This window comes from Pristis pectinata, chromosome 38 (genome assembly GCF_009764475.1).
Source record: "Pristis pectinata isolate sPriPec2 chromosome 38, sPriPec2.1.pri, whole genome shotgun sequence".
Lineage (NCBI taxonomy): Eukaryota > Metazoa > Chordata > Chondrichthyes > Rhinopristiformes > Pristidae > Pristis > Pristis pectinata.
Window position 1 is genome coordinate 5288981 of NC_067441.1, and position 15786 is coordinate 5304766.

The 15786-nt window shown below is 40.0% G+C and overlaps 1 protein-coding gene across 3 annotated transcripts in view; it reads right to left on the minus strand.

Annotated features, from left to right (window-relative positions):
• The window catches only part of LOC127587104 (spectrin beta chain, non-erythrocytic 1-like), a 261405-nt gene that overhangs the window by 234557 nt on the left and 11062 nt on the right, over window positions 1-15786 (minus strand). For 2 of the 3 annotated variants that reach the window (XM_052045327.1, XM_052045323.1), the window contains exon 1: window positions 12237-12439. The gene's annotated coding sequence lies outside the window, so the exon portion shown is untranslated. Of the gene's footprint in view, window positions 1-12236; window positions 12440-15786 lie in introns of those variants that run through there. The other variant, XM_052045324.1, reaches the window with a different exon arrangement.

The window sequence follows — 15786 nt, forward strand, 5'->3', positions numbered from 1 at the left end:
GCACAGCACGAGGCAACCGTCTTGCAGAACATCTACATTCTGTCCACAATGGTCACGTCAGCCTCCCCACTACCTGAACTCGTACATCAGGCTGCTGTTCATTGACTACAGCTCAGCGTTTAACACAATCATCCCATCCAAACTAATTATCAAGCTTCAAGACTTTCAACTCTCCTTCACATTCCTACAATGATCTGTCGGTCCTTGGCCTTCTCCACTGCCAGGGCGAGATCAAACACAAACTAGAAGAACAGCACCTCATATTCCATCCGAGTACTCTACAACCCACTGATATGAATATTGAATTTTCCAATTTCAGGTAACACGCACTCCCTTCTCTCCCCTTCTGGTTTCCCATCCCCTCCTCCTGTCACCTAGTTTCATTACCCTCCCCCACCTAGTTCCATCTGCCAATGACCCACATGCTACATTTTATGGTTCTCCTATCCCCTCCCCCACCTGATTTCATGTGCCCGTCAACCCTCCCTCATCCAGTTCCACTCACCAAGATCTACCCATCACCTGCCAACCCTGGCCTCACCCCTCCGTCTCACTTTTTTGTACAGGCTATCTCCCATCTACACCTCTCAGTCATAATGCAGGGTGTCAACCCAAAATGCCCACTATTCCTCTGCCTCCACAGATGCTGCCTGACCTGCAGTTTCTCCAGCAGTTTGTTTTTTTGCTGCATAATCCACTTCCTTGGCTTGTACCCTCACAACATGAGCAAAATATTGACACAGTTTTTTAAAATCAAATGAGAACAATTCATATTACATCCTCAAAGAAGAGTACTACATGTTTTGACCACTTCTACCACAATGGCCAAGGCATCACACAGTACTGCTAAAGGTTTATCTGGTGCAAATCCCCATGCATGCACTTCCTTTAGGAACTTTTGAACATCCATGCAAAATAATCAAATCAAATTCATTTCCAAGCCCCAAATTCTCTGCAATTACAAGTATTTTTTAAGTAAAATTCTTAATCATTTTAATCCATCTGTTATTTTGTGCCAAAATTCTTCAAAGCCTCAGGCACCGACCTGGCAAGGAAACATGTTACCCACAGCCCTTACAGCTGGGAGGTAGAGTGACCATAGATTCAACAGTGGTTCAAACACTTTTCTTTTTATCATCCCCATCCAATTTTCACAACCAGATCCACATTTTCTTCACCATGCATTGGACTGTTATAATCATTGTGAATCATCTCTCCTGTAAAAAATACCACACTCACCTGAAATAATATTCTGAGCAATTAAATCCTTAACAGCCATCATATTACCCTAAATGTAATACTGATGTGAATCAGACTTACCGTGTCAACTAAATATCACTGTAATAGCCTCCTGGCATGAATGACACCTTAGATTTAATAGTTATGAAGATCTGGCTTAGTTGATAATAAACAGCTTCTGGCCACTGAGAAAAAATATCTCTATGGTAGCATGGCTGTCTCTGAATATTAATTTACCTTCTAACTTAGATATTTTTCAAGGCAACTAAATTTTGCAATTCAGGAACTCAATTCATTCAGGTTAACCTTGTTTAGAGAAATGGGGTAAAGCTATTCAAGCTGCCAAATTAATATAATTGAATGACAGATGTCCAAAACTATGGAGAGGGAATTGCAATGAAGCTCTTTGTTATCCAGATCACCAGGTATTTACAGAGTTCCTAACTTCACATTTCCTGAAGGGAATGCACTCGAATTTTTGCTTGTGCCATCTGCAGAGTGTACTGGTAATTTGATTTCAATGTAAATCCATAGGCTCCATACAAGGCAGGCAATCCATTCTGCCAGATCACTACTCATATGATAAAGAATAAAGATTTCTTCACTGTTTCATAAATATTGTCACATAGATTAGAATGATTAAGAGCTGAAATTAGGAAAAAGATGGCTTGTTCTTTAGCTGGTCCAGACCAAACTGTTCAAAGTTCAACTCCCTGGCTGGTGTAGAAATTCATCTTTAATATCAACAGTAAGCAAGATAACTGTTATAATCATCTCCCAACACCCTTATTATTTGACTCCTCCAAAGTGAACGAAACTAGGAACAGAGCACAATCAATGGCTGATTTTCAGCCACCTCTTTCCTGCTAGCAACCAAAAGGATAGAATATCTGATGTCAAAACTGTGTCAGCCAATAAGCAGGAGACGGGGAGGGGTATCTACCTTGGCTCAAGGCAAACAGACAATAGTAAAGAGCAGAAGAAATAGATCTTCTAGCGGAAACCAAAGTTACTTTCCTCTGTGAATTAATGTTAATTTCCCCAGAAAAAGACAGTGAGTGGAGGATAGTTGCACATAAATTACATGTATGAGGTCATTCACAGCAGTCTTCAACGCAAGGCTTGACCTACGAAGTAAATTACCAAATGATCTCCATTCTGAATACAGTACAACTTCTGAACCTATACTTTTACTTTCTCTCAGAAAAGGCGGGCTCAAGGTTTTTTATCTTGAGGAAAGGAAAGAGGGTCAGGATCCCTGCTGCTAATCGTTATTCTACAACTCCAGATGGAAACAGACTTAATATAAGCAAGAAAGATCAAACTTAGTCTAACACCCATGTGGTTGAAGTCCAAAGCACCAGTCAAGATTCATGTAACAATAATAGCCACTCAGGTTGGGTACTCTGACTAAGAATCAATACCTTTGGGAAAAGGAGAGGACAGATCTACAAGATAAACAAGTTCTAAAATGGCTGATTTACGATAAGTCAGTTACTTCAGACGAAATCGAAAGCAGGAATTTCCTTGGTATTTCTCACAATCAGCTTATTATAACATTTGCAGAAGATAAATAGACTAGGTATAATGTGCAGTTTCACTGTTGCATGCTCCCAACAAAAGAATGAGGAGGAATTTCCCAGTATGGACAATTTCAGAGATAATTTGTCCAAATATTCTAATGGTTCTGTCATGGACAGGATGCATACCCTGGTCATTTGAAGACAAGGAATGAAAATATTCTTCAACAAGCACTTCATCTTTTGACTATGCCGATACAGTAGTGAGGTCAAGTGCCATATGGCAACTCTAAGCGCTATTTAATGTAGGTGCAGAATACAATAACACGGTGATGAAGTTACTGCACATAGTCATGGGCCTAGACTACTCACCTGGCGACAGGGGTCCAAATCCCACCAGAGCAGCAGGGGAATTTAAATTCCAAGCAATGAGATAAATGGGGATTAAAACGCTAGTAGGGGCCACGAAACTACCTGATTTTCATATGGATCCATCTGGTTTACTTATTTCCTGTGTGTGACTCCAGGCCCACCAACATATTTACATATAAATACCCTCTAAAATTGTGTGGCAAACCACAGCATGGAAGCGTCTAGTGATGTTGGCCAAGCTAGTGATGCCTACACCCAGAGGCTTAGTGAATAAACATGAATTTGGCATATAAAGCTGTAAAAGAATGTATTATCAATACAACAGGAAAGGAATCCTATCTGAAGAAAGAAATAATTTTGAAATTAGGTTTATTAAAACCACACAAAGAGGTGGTTTTAATGCTTCCTACAATGCTTTGTAAATTACAAGATGTAACCTAGCAGCTGCTAAGAAACAGCCTATTCATTTCGTAATCACAAACAATCCCACAGGAGATCCTCTCATGCATTTAAAAAAAAGCTTCATTACAAACAAATCCACTTTTAAAGTTGTTGGAAAGGTTGCCATTTGCTCTAAATGGACATTCAATTTATAAACTTGTCCCATTTCTTCCCTTTGGCATCAGTAACATTACTAACACCAAATAAAATTACATATTCCACTTGGAGACACAAGCGACTACAGATGCTGGAATCAGGAGCAAAAACCCTACATTTTCCAATTCTTGCTCCATCCCTTCCCCTTACCTGTTTTTACTGGCCATCTCCCCTCTACTCTTCCAGTCCAGATAAAGGATTTTGACCCAAAACATCAACTGTCCATTCCCTCTACAGATGCTACTGAGTTCCTCTACCAGTTTGTTTTTTTGCTTCATAAGCCACTTCCTTAGCTTGATCAGTCCCATGTTTAAATCATTACTTTCACTTTCTCAGCCTGAAATCATTGTATGGTACCTCACAACATTAAACAAGGTGAATGCAAAAGATAAATACACTGTAGACTCTGTTACCAATATGTTTTTAAATTTGCATATAGTGATGATGTTATTCCCAGCCATGGTGAGGATAATTGGGTAATACTCCTGTAGATTTTATGTACACAATTTCTTAGAAACCATCCTTCACTCACTGCATTTTGCTTGATAATTTGTCTGCTATTATTGGAAGAAGTTGCTGTGATCTCAAGTCCTGTTTCCTCTGTTCATTTAGTGACACTGTTTTCTGAGAAACTGACTGCATTTGTTGCACGAATGACCATTTAATGTGAGGCAAACATATGCCTTGTCCACATCCACCTCACTAGCTAATGCTTGATTTTATAAAAAAAACTAGAAATTAGGTACTTTCAGACTTAACCGCATGTAAAGTGGCCATGAGAATATGTATCAACATCCAAAACCACATCAATCACACAGATCCATGCACTGAATCCACTAACAGTCCGTTATAAAGATACCATCTACAATTAAGCATTACCCTGCAGTGTCAAATAGTCACTTTTCAGTCATTGGTTACCATATTCAATGGGAAAATGCTGCCTGACCTGATCTTCACCCAATATTAACACAACGACATTGTTCAGCTAATGACAATGGAAAGAAATCAGGACCTAACTAAAGCTCCCTTCTCCTTCATCATGCCTTGCACTAGCTAAGTCACCATGGCTTGGGATTTTTCTGAACTGTTTGCAGTGCTACTCACCGAGCACTAAGTCAAGAGGGGGAGAAGGTAAAGGGAATTTTAAAGGAAGGGTTAAAGGCGGTAAATTAAGTAATACCGACAGGATTCACAGAAGAAACTACTTCAAAAAATGGTCTTAACAGTATGAAGAGTTTAAATCAAACTTCAGAAAGAGATGAAAATACAGAGAGAATTGCGCAGGAGAGAGTACACATAGAGACAGAGGGGGGTGCAGATAAGCAGAGACTGAAACAAAGAGGGGCAGAGAGACAGAGAAGGAAAACGAATGATTCAGAGAGAGGCACTGTACACACATTCCTTTTTTAAAGAGCCAAGTTAGCACATGCCACAAACTGCCAGCTCAGTTATCCAATATCTGTGTACAACTGTAATAAACTTCTATTTCCGTTCATTTGAATTTCAGCATGTCTTTTCTTACTATATCTATCCCATAATCATTGTTTCTTACCCAAAGGACATTGCTGGAACCAGAACTGCAGACGAAACAAGCTCACCATGTACTGCTAATTGTTTCTTAATGGACTTTCATTGAGTGCTGTTGTAAATAAATGGGTCAACATTTTATAACAAACAGGTTCAATTTTCTGCTACCTTTGTCTACCTATCTTAGCAACTGAGGTTGTCACAGTTTCTCAACCCAAACTTTTCATTCCTTTGGGCTCCAAAAGGTTTCAGGAAGCCAAGAGGTTTGGCCATCTGACATTATATTTGTATATTTGCTTGCACATAATTCAATAACAACTTGGATTTATATAGCAGTACAACATAGCAAAACATTCCAAGGTGTTCTGTACAGAAGAGTAGTCAAACAAAATGTAACATTGAACAGACATGAAGGCAGGTGACCAAGACAAGATCTAACTGAAGAGTGTCTTAAAGGAGAAAAGGCAGAGAGATTTCGGGAGGGAACTCCACAGCATCGAGCCCAAGCAAATGTATCACTTAATGGTTACATCACAAAAGGAGGCCATTCAGCTCATTATGTCTGTACTATATGTAAAAGCAATCCAGTTTAGTCCCACATTCATCCCAGAGCTCTGTAATTTGAATTATAAAGAACATAAGATATACGTTATTTCCAAATTAAGGCAAAACGGCACAGATACAGACTGGCAAATGCAAGTTCATACACACGTAATATTCTGAGCTTCTGAACATCATCGACTGGAAAATGGGCAATGTTATACCATTATTTAAAAATGTAGTGATGAATCAAGTAATTTTTTGCCTAGTTGCTTTAAATTTGGTGATGAGCTAATTATTGGAATCAGTTCTGAAGGACAGCATAACATTTAGAAAGGACAGTCATCACGGATTTGTTAAATGAAGGTCACATCTGACTAGTTTGATTGAAATCTTTGAAGCAACAAATAGGAGGATCAATGAGGGTAGAGTATATGATGTTGTTTACATGGATTTTAGCAAGGTTTTTGACAAAGTCCACATGGCAGGCTGTTCAAAAAAAAAGCCCATGGGACAAGAGAGATTAACAAACTGGATCAGCACTAGAAGCAGAAGGGAATGGTTGATGGCCACTTCTGCAGCCAGATTCCACATGGATCAGTACACAGTGCCTTGCAACTCTCATAATGTATTACTGACTTATATTTAAATGCAGGTACCATAATACAGAAATTTACAGATGATACAAAACAGACTGTATAATTGACAGTGAGGGGGAGAGTTTCAGACTGCAGGAAGATATAAGTGGTGTAGCCAGTGGGCAGAAAAGTGACAAATGGAATTTAATCTGGAGAAGTGCAAGGAAGTACATTTGGGAAGTTGTAACAAGGCAAGGGAATACACAATAAATGGTATGACATTGCGGTGTGGAGGAACAGAGGGACCATGCAGTATATGTCCAGAGATCTTTAAAGAAAGCAGGTCAATAAGGTAATTAAAAAGGCAAATGGAACATTTGTTTTGAAAACCAAGAATAAAATACGAGAAGTATATCAGTTATGGTCCAACTAGATGTGTATACAGCTTCTGTTTCAGAAGCTATATACAACTCTAGTTGGATTATAACTTCAGTGCTGCTTACAGTTCTGGCTACCACAAGGAAGATATGACTGCACTTGGCAACATGCAAAGGAGATTTACATGGATGCAGCCATGCCAATAACATCTTAGTTATGAGGAAAAATTGGAAAGGCTGGAGTTGTTTTCTTTGGAACAGAGGCAGCATTTCAGGTATGTAAAATTCTGAGGTGTCTAGATAGAGTAAACAGGAACAACCTATTTTCCTCAGCAGAAGGATCAAAAACCAGGGGACACAAATTTAAAGTAATTGGTAGAAAGATGGGGAAATGAAGTTTTTTTTTGCCCTCCCAGAGACTGACAGGGGTCTGGAATTTCTCATATGTTAAAAAATACGCAGATGTGTACTTGGAGACCATGACCTGCAGAGCTACAAACTGAGTGCCGGCGGGATCTGGCTAGGTAGCTCTTTTTGACAGATGCAATGGGCCAAATAGTCTCTTTCAATGACATAAATTTTCTGTGATTTCAATTATTTCATTTAGGGGAACATAGGAAAAATGTTATGTCTCAACAAAGCAGCAGCTAGACAAAAAGCTTGCTCATTGATAGTGACTTAGTTTCTGAAATACAGATTTATTGACTGGAGTAAGTTCCATGTGCAAATCTGGACCTGAATCAACAAGGGAGCAAACACAGATGAAGCACAATGTAACCACAACCATATACCATCCCAACCTACACCACCATATTCCTGTCCCACAATGGCTTCCAACGCAAGTGTCATCTGTGTACAGCAGCTAGACCAATGAAGTTGGGGTGACCTTAATTCTGAAGTGGAAGTGACCTAGGTTGAACAGTTTTCCATCATTGCTGCATATTAGTTCCATTCCAGCAAGAAGGTTGTTGGAGGTAAGATGAAACATTGCCGTAAGAAAGATTAAGTGTTGGGGCAACGACACACCCTTGTTTGACAATGATCTGCACTGAATTTTACTTAGTTGTGGATACACCAGCTAGGATCATGACATGTATGCCATCATGAAGCAAACATAAGATTTTTACAGGCAGCCAAATTTGAAGAGATGCTTCATAGTCTCTCCTGGTTGATAGAATCATAGCTTTGGTTAAGTTGAAAAAGGGCATGTATAGTGATCAGTGCTAATTCCTGCATTCCTCTTGCAGTTGTCACATGGTGAAGATCATGTCCACTATGTATCTAGATGAATAGAAACTACAAATCAGCGATCAGTTCTTTGGCCACTGGGAGGAAGCAGTTGAGGAAGCCCTAGCAATGACTTTCCCTGAGGCAAACTGTTCCATTGTTATTGCTATCAGTTTTGTGTTCTTTCTTGAAGATGGTCTTGATTACAAAGCCCTTGAATCATCCTCTTCTTGATTCTCAGTCTTGCATTTAACTCCATAACAGCCCTTCCACGTCCTGTGTTTTGCCCTCTAGCACTTAACACCATACTATCTATTCCAGTGCCTCTGACTTTTTCTGCATTCCCACTTCCCTTTTCCCCAATTTACACCTTAAGCAATCAAACCCCTACACTCTTCAAATCTCAATAATCCACTCTTCCTCTTTATTCTCATTCAAACCCACACATTTGACCAGGCCTTTGCTCTCCTCTGGTAAATGTGATCAAATCTTGTGACATGGACAATCTTTTGGAACATTTCTTACACCTACAGTAATACCAAAAAACAGACAGGATTCAACCCAAGTCTCTTGCTAGAGAGAGAGAAGCCCACTGTTGGAAAGACAGCCCTTCTCTGAAATGACCTACATGGAAATTTTTCCACAATCAATCTGCTGTACATCCACTGACATCAACATCACAACATTAGATTCTTATTGGTCTGCCAAAAAAATCTAGGGCAGAGTATTACAATCAACTGACATTATCTGGACAGAGCCAATTAATTGACTAATGTAAATTTAGATTAAAAGCACCCTTGTTTCTGGAGCCTTTACACTACTCTAGATAATATATTTTCATGGTCTCAGTTGTGGCTTTTTGAAAATTTATTCATTCACGGGAAATGGGCATCATTGGCAAGACCAACATTTATTGCCCACCTCTAATTGCCCCATGAACTGAGTGGCTTGCTAGTACATTTCCAAGGGCAGTTAAAAGTCAACCACATTGCTATAAATTTGAAGTCAATTACAGGCCTGAATAGTTAAGGACAGCAAATTTTCTAAACAACATTAGTGAACCAGATGGGATTTTACAATAAACTGGAAGTTTCAAAGTCACCGTTATCGATCTTTATTCTAGATTTATTTAATTATCTGAATATAAATCCTTCTGCTTTCCTGATGGGTATAAATTTATATCTTTAGATCAGTAGACTGAGCCTCTAAATACTAGTTTAAGAAATTAACCATTATGCTCCTGTACCCCATATCTCAGCCTGAAGATAAAAAAGAGAGGAACAGACCATGTCCCTTCACATTCAAGCACATCACACACCATTCTCAGTAACCTGAACACTACCAGCCAGAAATCAAATATTTAAAAATTACATTTTAGCCATTAAATTGCCCAGAAACAGCCAATCTTCTTTCTCTCTGAAACTATGGTCCTCTATTGCACGTTTTACAGCTTGTAAATGTGCCTTTCTAATTCAGGATTTATCTACCAGCCAGCTAACAGGCCCAAGTAACCCCCCTTCACAAAACTCTAGGACAAAATTTATTTTATCCCCAAAAGTGGTGAAAAACGCAACCTGAACAGATGATGGAGGTAGAAACCCTTGTAAGTAGCAGAATGAACACTGATGTGTCAAATCTATAAAGCTACATAAACTGGGAAGAGATCTGGGATGTGGGATTAGTCCAAATAGCTTATTTTTATTTATTCACAGGACATGGATCTTAAAGGCATTGCCATCATTTACTGTCTATCCCCAAGTGATCTTTATTTGACCAGCACAGATAAAATGGCCTAAATGGTATCCTTATACACCATACATTTACAAGATTCAGTGATTCTAAATCTATGAAAATTGAACCAGACTGCCTTAGTTTAAGGAATATAATTTAGGACACAGGAAAAAATAACAGATGAAAGCAATAAGATTCACTTCTCATCCAAAAATCTATCAATTTCAGCTTTAACTATGACAAGCATCCTTTGAGATAAAAGGAATGCCCAAGTTCACAATGCTCTGAGTCAAGAAGTTTTTCATCTCCCAAATGGCGAAGGCTTTGTCCTGAAGACTGTAACCCTTAGTTCTATACTCCCCAGCCAGAGGAAACAGGCTCTTAATATCTAACCTGTTAATCACTCCCAGAATTTGCTATGTTTCAGTGAATACAGGCTAATTTTACTCAATCCTTCATTATATGGTAACTTCTTGTCCCAGGAATCAGTCTAGTGAACACACAGATTCCAAAATGTATCATACCTTACAGATAGAGACCAAACTTGCATAAGTACTCACCAAAGCCCTGTACAATTGCAGATTGCTGTCCTCACTCTTGTACAGCAACACCATTGCAACAAAGCCCAACAAACTGCTTGGTGGACCTGCATGTTAATCTGTGTCTCATGAACCAGTATAGAGATATTTCTGTACACTAACATTTACTAGCTTCTCATCATTCAAAAAAAAATTATGTTTTCTTCTTCCTCCTCTTACGTACTTGGTTATCTTGTCTCTGTAGATCTCGCTGGTTGTAATTTGAGTTCCCATACAGTGAATTCTTATTGATGTGAATAAGTGATGTGATAACAATGTTTATGGGAGCTGCTGAGAAACAAACTGTTCTGCAAATATTTCAAGTGTTGTGTGAGGGGTGACTGACTCGCATGTCAATTCTTTGCTTTAAATTTTAGTTTCTTCATATATTCAGAGGAAACCACAAACCATTGTATCTGATTATCAGTCAAAACAAACAATGCTGATAGACTCTGTAAATGCATTAAAAAGAAGTCAAACATGATGCTAGGTTCCAGCAGCAGAAGCATAAAAGGAATGTTTGTTTAAATGGACAACCGAATGAATGCAGAGAGAACCCAGGAAGAAATGCCAAGGTTGACAGTGTTCACTGGCATGCTAACATTTCAAGCTATAAATGATAAGCTTGGGACAAATTCTCCACTCTCAACTACGAAGTAGAAGCCAACCTAATAAGTTTTCCATGGAAAAGAAACCAGTAAATGGGGAGGAAGCACTAAAAGTGAAACAGGCAAATTCCACCTGGTAATCTTCTTGGTCAGAATCCATGCAAGGCATAGGGGTGATGGTGGAGAATATTAAAAGAATGAAATCTAATAATAATAATGATTTAGTGTTTCCATTAATGGGAAACTGTTCCCATCAGCATAAAAACCAAGAGTCAATCAACACAAATATAAAGTGATTGGCAAAAGATCCACGGGTGACATATGGAAAAATTGATTGACACCACCTGAAAGTGTGATTGATGCTGATTCAATTGCGACTTTCCAAAGAAGAAATATATAAATATGTGAAGTAAAAAAAATCGAGGTAGAGGGAATGAGTGAAGGAATGGGGTCAATAGAATTGTTCTACAAAGGGATGACATGGACTGGATGAATCAAATGGCCTCTTTCTGTGCTGTAATAATCCTGTGATTTTATGTCACGATTTGATAGGAGAGCATCCCATTATTTTTCTGTCCAAACGAAAACTGGTTATACATCAATTGGGATCGAGGTGTTTTTAGATAAAAACCTACTGTGAAAGCTTGCTATTCAGTTAAATCCACAGAAGGGCCAAAGACGATCCCGTTTTTTTAAACAACTGGGAAGAGATCCAATAAGGGACTATCGAGATATAGATAAGTGGCTAGGTCCCAATGTTTGTGTAAAATGGGCAAGTGCATTTTGCTGTATGGACTCGACTCTCGGAGTACTTGATAAGTAATCGACGCAATTTCACACGCAATATACCTCCCGAAACACAGTCGATCCGCCGTTTAAATACAAAGCAATCGCTCCAATGACCAGCTACATTAACGAACAGTTTTGCAATGTGGAATTCATTAAAAAAAAGACTGAACGTTTATACATTTTTTACAATATGTATATTATGCAGTGAAACTGAAAGGAAATCGTATAAATCCCAACGTTTGTTAGAAAAGGAAACGGTACATTTATCCGTTTCATTAGTCCAACAGTAGGGTGCTGGTGAGCATCTAGAGAACCCTTTGTACCGGGTTTTGCAAAAAAAATTAAAAATAACATCGTCGGTTTAATGCAAAACCCTCCGAACCTCGAAAAACTGGTAATGCACGTCCTAATATCTATTTATATTCCCGAGCGATTGCAATTTCTGCTCAGCAATCCTGGCATCCAATCCATCACACACAAAAAAACACATTTGCAACACCTTTAATCGAATGGAGAGTATCTAACTGTATCAAATGCCCCTTTTTATGCATACCTTTATCCTCCGAGAAGAGTATTCCCACACAATCTGGAGCGATTAGGTTTTAAATCCACATATCTAGTCAGAGATGCTGCGAGTTATCGAGTTATATGAGGTCCCACGTTCCCGAGCCTGGCAATGAAATAATCCAGCGTTAGATATTCTCTGAATATGACAAAGCTTGTGTAGTTGGTGGGTAAACTGCGATTCTCCCGGGCAGATGGATGTATCTGATTGCCTTGGATGCTTGCATTGCAAGGCGGAGGAATACACACAGTATTGAGAAGGACCCAGACAGACAGACAGACCCAAGCTCACACAATGCAGTAAACCGGGGCAAAGCAGCAGTAGCACATGGCTGGCTCAGGGATTCCTGCAATTGCACTGCATTGTGCTTCCCTGAATCAAAATAGGCCATACACATAAGGTTAATTTTAAGACCTCTGCAATGAAGATCGTTCATTTAATATTTTAAATGAAAGAAATCAACCCAACCGACAGAAAAAATTGCATCATTTAAAAATGTGTATTATTAATGGCTATAAATGTGAGTCAATATTCTGGATAATTGGGAAATTTAGCTCCCCAATCCCACTGAAGTTATCCTTGCCTAACAATAAAAGATTTGTTTTCAATCCTGCAGTCCACCATCGATTTACCAAAAGGAAGTAAGAGCAGGAGTCAGCCAGGCAGCCCATCAAACCTCCCCACCATTCAATAAGATCACAGTGAATCTGATCTTTGGCCTCAACCCCATTTTCCTACATGCTGCCCATAATTCTTGGTTCCCCCATGGACCAAAAATCAATCCATCTTAGCTTTGTTTGTTCAGGGTTGTTGATGGGTGGGCAGAAGGAGTTAGGTATTTTTTTCAATGTGTTTCTTCAGATATAACAACATAATTGAAGATAATATTTATATTAAAAAACTCCCTTCTCCCTCAAACTTAAACTCTTGTTGATATTAATGTCTACAACAGGTGGGTTCCATGGGCACTTCCCCCAAGTGAGCAAAGGTAATATAAGGTATAAATAGTATCGGCTATTCAGCTACAGAGGGAATCACAAGTTCAATCATCCCTCACATCCAACAGTCCCAAACAGAAGCAACACTGTCCTTGCACTCCTTGTATAGTCCAGAAGCTTCAGGGTTACCAATGCCACAGAAAGCATTAACCCTGTTAATTAATCTGTCTCAAACCAGATATTCAACCTGCAATTCTGTAAACTGTACTGTTTAAGAAAACTGAGCCAGAGAGATAGAGACATAGAGCCATACAGCATGGAAATAGGCCCTTTGGCCCAGCTGGTCCATACTGACCAAGATTCCCATCTAAGCTAGTCCCATGCCCACTTATGGCCCATATCCCTCTAAACCTTTCCCATCCACGTACCTGCCCAAATACCTTTTAAATGTTGTTAATCTGGGCGTTTTTGTACCAAAATTAACATGCAGGTACAGTGAGTAATTCGGAAGACAAATGGGACCGTTGGCATTTTTTGCAAGAGATATGGTGAACAAGTGTTAATATACAGGGTCTTTGTGAGGCCACACCTGGAGTACTGTGTACAGTTGCAGTCTCTTTATTCAAGGAAAGAAATTCTAGCGTAAGGTGCAATGCTGCAGAGGATCACAAGTTTGATTTCTCAACTGAAGGGGTAGTCCTATGAGGAAAATCTGATCTGATAGAAGTACTTAAAACTCTGATGGTCCGGAAAGAGAAGATAGAGAACAACTATTCCTATTGGCAGAAGTTGATTATAAACTAATCAAAAGAGACTAGAGGAAAAATATATTATGCAACAAACACAAGGTCAGGAATGTGCTGCCAGAGGAAGTAGCAGAAGCAGATTCGATTGGGGTGCTCAAAAGGAAGATGGGTAAGTACTTGAAAGAACTTGGAAGACCATGGTGTGAAGTTGGATTAGCTAAATTGTTCCTGCGTTGTCAGTATACTATTGAAGGGCCAAGAACTTGGAGGACCATGGTTTGAAGTTGGATTAGCTAGATTGTTCCTGTATTGTCAGTATGTTATTGAAGGGCCAAATGGCCTCCTTCCATGTTGTAATTTTGTGAGATCCTGAAAATGACTAAAATAGGCCTTTCTAGAATTTAATGGAATGAGAAGTGATCTCATTGAGACACACAAGATGCTGCATGAGCATGGCAGAATACTTGCTGAGAGTCTAGAACTGGGGAATTGCCTCAGCATAAAGTTTCAGCCATTTAAGAATATGTTGCCGGGGAATTTCTTCACTCACACCCTTCAACGGGGTCCCACACCCTGGTTGGGAGCCACTGTGCCTGAGGGACTATGTGGCACATTCCTGTTCCTTTTTCTTACACTCTCATGTTCTTATGACTGAAATTAACTGTCAGGAAATCCAAGCTGGGGCCACCTGATAGTCTGGAAACAGGTCATCCCTTTAAGCCATTTGGTCCAAGGGAAAGGGCTTCATGTTGAGTCACTTACGATATTTTCTTCAATATTTTAAACCAAGATTCACCACAAAATTAATATGTTTCTATAGTTGCGTGATGAGGTGTCCCAAAGCGAAGCATGCCTGCCTGGCAGTCTGGGTAAAGCCTGACAGAGTTATACCCCCTTCGCCATCAGGTCTGACTACCTGAAGATGCTGTTGATCTGGTTCGGAGGGGCTGAGGCGTGTAACAAGAATTGGCTCGAGCAGTTTGGGAAGTTAAAACAAAAACTGGATTTATGGAAATGCATTCTCTGTCAATAACTGGGAAGAACTTGGTCATCAGGTGCAATATGCTCTCAGGGCTGCTCTACCTGGCACAAGTGTGGCCTGTTCCTTGCTCCCCTGCCTCAGCAATCACCCGAGACATTTTCCAGTTTATCTGGGGGTCCAAGATGGAGCAAGTCTGGTGGGTCACACTGCACAAATCCCCTGAGAATGGGGGTAAAAGCATAACCAACGTTGCCCTCATCCTGATGACCACCTCAATGTGTGGCTATATCAGTCAGTGCGTGGACCCCAAGTATGTGGGCACCAAATGTCACTACGTACTGAGGTTCTACCTATCCCTGGTGATGCAGAAGATAGGCCTGGCCCCTCTACCATGCAATGTCTCAATCAGCTGGACGTTGCTGCACCACCTGTCCTTTGTGGAAGAGTTCTTCCAAGTAAATGCCTTTGACCACAAGTCCATCAAACAGTGGACAGCGTGGAATGTACTTCAGATACCGCAGGACAGGGACACTATGGATTCTGTGGGTTTGTTCCTGGAGCAAACGGTCCAAACCATATGCAGAACACCTCATCACCAGAATCTGACCAACAAGCACAAAGACCTCGCTTGGCTGGCGGTGAGAGATGCCCTCCCAATCAGAGCTTTCCTCTACAGACGACATATCACCCCCAATGTACACCGTCCTCGGGACGGCTGCAGTGGGGAAGAAATGGTCACCCACCTTTTTGCAGACTGTAGATTCGCCAGGAGGGTGTGGCAAAGGATGCAAGGGTCTGTGTCCCAGTTCATCCCCAGCAGCTGCGTGACAGAGAACTAAACTTTTTTTTAAAACTTTAAACTTTATTTACAG